Source organism: Apus apus, chromosome 24 (assembly GCF_020740795.1).
Source record: "Apus apus isolate bApuApu2 chromosome 24, bApuApu2.pri.cur, whole genome shotgun sequence".
NCBI classification, from domain to species: domain Eukaryota; kingdom Metazoa; phylum Chordata; class Aves; order Apodiformes; family Apodidae; genus Apus; species Apus apus.
In genome coordinates, this window is record NC_067305.1 from 2,287,509 (window position 1) to 2,291,208 (window position 3,700).

Genomic DNA, 3,700 nt, shown 5'->3' on the forward strand with positions numbered 1-3,700 from the left:
GTCCCCAGCCCTGCTCATCCCTGTGCCCAGCCCTGCTCATCCTTGTACCCAGCCCTGCTCATCCCTGTGCCCAGCCCTGCTCATCCCTGTCCCCAGCCCTGCCCAGTGATTCCCTCACCACGTCACCCAGGGCTATAATGCTGTAAAAATAAAGAATATCAATCATTATGGAATCATGGAAGGGTTTGGGTTGGAAGGGACCTTCAAGATCATCCAGTCCCACCCCCCTGCATGGGCAGGGACACCTCCCACCAGCCCAGGTTGCTCCAAGCCCCATCCAACCTGCCCTTCAACACTTCCTGAACCCTTTAAAGCACTGTGGGTTGATCGTGCTAAATCCTGCAGGACTGGTCAGCAAATGCCAACTGGCTTGTCCAAGCTACAGGGCACCCCTGAATCCATCAGGGGGTCCCTCTGCCCACCCTGGGCTGATAAAGCAGTGAAGGAGCTGGTGGCTGCAGGACATCAATGCCAATCACAGTCACTGGGCCAGGGGGTCCCCAGCCCTTGGACACCCCCTCCCACCAGCTGCACAGGGCTGGGATTTGGGGAAGTGATGCAGGGAGATTTGACTTGGCCGAAACCTTTTTCATTTGGAAGGAAATTGGTTTCTCTTCCCAGCAGGAGGTTCGATCTTCAAATGCACCCACTGGAAAATTACATTTTTCTAATTGTCTTCTTTTTTTTTTGTTTGTTTACCCTGACTATTGCCAGCCCATCGTTGCTGTGGGGATGCTGCAGAGCTGGCTCAGGGCAGCGTGGTGGGCACCAAAACCCCCTGAGCTGGGCTGGCAGCAGCTTCTGAAGGAGCGGGGGGGGCTCAGCCCCAGCTCCCCAGGTGTCCCCAAGGCCACAGTGCTCCCAGACCCTTTGGTACAGGAATGATTGTAACCCCAGCCCTTCACCTCCCAGGTGCTCTTGTGCCACGGGGTGTTTTCTTTTTTTGTGCAGGAAATGAGAGAAAAGCCTCAGTTTCCTCTTTCACTCCCCCAGCAGCTCTTGCTCCGGCTGGGGGGGCTGCAGGAGGCCCCAGGACACTGGTGGCACCTCAGTTGTTTTGCAACCAGGGTCACACTCTCCTGTGAGGTGGGCGCTGGGAGAGTCCTTGGGGAGCAGCAGGGTGGGGAATTTCGGGGTGCAGAGGCTGGGAACTGGCCCAGGGGCTTTTCCTCCAGCAGATGGAGGCCTCGCTTCTCTTCCACCAGCTCCCGGTCCCCAGCCCAGTCTCATGCTGGGAAAGCTGGGACTGGGGCTGGAGTGAGGACAGGCCAGTCACTGAGCTTGGGAGGAGGGAAAAGAGGGGGCTTGGGGGGGGGGTTGGCACCCCCTTTGTTGGGGACACAAGGACAGATGGTTCCCAGCCAGCTGGGCAAGGGGACAGGATCATAGCATGTCAGGGGTTGGAAGGGACCCCCAAAGATCATCCAGGCCAACCCCCCTGCCAGAGCAGGACCAAAACCAGGGCAGGTCACTCAGAAAGGCATCCAGACAGGTCTGGAAAGTCTCCAGAGAAGGAGACTCCACAGCCTCTCTGGGCAGCCTGTCCCAGGGCTCTGTCACCCTCACAGCAAAGAAGTTCTTCCTCATCTTGAGCTGGAACTTCCTGGGCTCCAGTTTGAATCCATTGCCCCTCGTCCTGTCCCAGGGCACAAGTGACAAGAGCTTGTCCTGCCTTCTTGCTGCCCTCATGGATTGATAGACATTCATGAGATGCCCCCTCAGGCTTCTCCTCTCCAGACTGAACAGCCCCAGGTCTCTCAGCCTTTCCTCATCAGGCAGGTGTTCCAGTCCCTTCATCATCCTCGTGGCCTCCCTTGGCCTCTCCCCAGTAGATCCCTGTCCCTCTGGAACTGGGGAGCCCAGAACTGGGCACAACACTCCAAGTGAGGTCTCACCAGGGCCGAGCAGAGGGGGATGAGAACCTCCCTGACCTGCTGGACACACTCCTCCTGATGCACCCCAAGCTACCACTGGCCTTCCTGGCCACAGGGGCACTTTGCTGTCGCATGGAGAACTTGTCTACCAGGACTCCAAGGTCCTCCACAGAGCTGCTCTCCAGCAGGTCACCTCCTGGCCTAGGATGGCCCAGTCCCTCATGGGGATGGTGATGGCAGCCTGGCCAAGGGCAGGGACAATCTCACATGGGGCTGGTGGGATGGGAAAGGGGACCAAGAGGGTCACTTCAGTCTTTCTTAAAACAGGGACCCCCTCCAGTGCTGCTGGCTCCTGCCCCTTGGCCCTACTGCAGTGCCCCTCCGTGCCTCAGTTTCCCCAGTCAGAGAGCTGCAGTGCAGACCCCCCCAGTGCCCAGTTTTCCAGCCTCATGGAAACGTTTGGCTCTGCATGTGAATCCTTTCACGCCCCCTGACCCCCAGTTTCCCTGCCAGCAGGAGGTGGGTGAGGTGCTGCCTTTGCACCCTTCAGCTTAAGGGCATCCTTAGGAACACTCTATTAGTAACCCAGAGCAGATGACCAGCAGGGGCAGCCTGGCCACGCTGCCCAGCACTCAGTTCTTGTTGGTCATCTGGCCTTTGGTGCCCTCTGGAAGCTGCTTTGCTGTGGGGTGATGGAGGGATCTGTGGGGCAGCTGGGGATGAGCAGCTGATGGGCTGCAAATCCCTATTTTTTTTTGGTTTTTGGGGGGGTGGGATTGACATCTTCTGACCCCTGGGGTCCCCTGGAGCAGGGTTGGGGAGCACAGAGGCCCCCGTGGGGCAGGTCAGGGTTCCTGAGGGCCCTTCCTGGGCCCTGCCCAGTTTGTGCTCAGGATTTCTCTGCTGATTTGGGGCCCCTGCGAAGAAGAAAATTTGGGGGTGGGAAACAAAACCAAAACAAGCCACCAAAGTCCCTTTTTCTTTTCTTTTTTTTTTTTTTTTTTTCCTTCCCCCAAATACATTTCACATGCTGGTTACACACAAAACACTGGCAGGTCTGCACTGCCCCAACCTGCCTGTGCTGCCAGGGTCTGGGTCCCACCCCCCAGGTAAAAAAAAACCCCGGACCCCCCAACAACGGTGAGGCCGGTGGGACCCCCAGAATGACATGGCATGCACAGCTCGGGGGGGCTGGGGGGGCACCGGGCATGCGAAGGGGCTGGGGGGGGGGGGGCACCCAGGGCAGGGGGTGGGTGGGAGAGGTGGGCACCACCCCCCGGGATGGGGCTGGATCCTGGATCCTGGCAGTGCCCGGTGCCAGCACCTTGGGGAGGAGGGTTGGGGCCTGAGCCCCCCCCCCCCCCCCCCCTGGTTTGTCACCCCTCTTCCCCCTGGGGCTCAGCCTGGGGGTTGGGGGGGGTATCCATGGGTGCAGGGGCAGGTGGGGGGGGCACTCATGGTGTGAGAGAAGGGTGGTGGGGGTACCCATGGGTGTGGGAGCAGGGGGGAGGCACCCATGGGTGTAAAAGCAGAGTGTGGGGGGGGTACCCATGGGTGTAAAAGCAGAGTGGGGGGGGGGGGTACCCATGGGTGTAAAAGCAGGGTGGGAGGCACTCATGGGTATAAAAGCAGAGTGGGGGGGGGGTACCCATGGATGTGGGAGCAGGTGGGGGGTACCCATGGGTGTGGATCAGGGTGGGGGGCACTCATGGGTGTGGGAGGCACTCACGGGTGTAAAAGCAGAGTGGGGGGGGGGGGCACTCATGGGTGTGGGAGCAGGGTGGGGGGCACTCATGGGTGTAAAAGCAGAGTGGGGGGGGGTACCC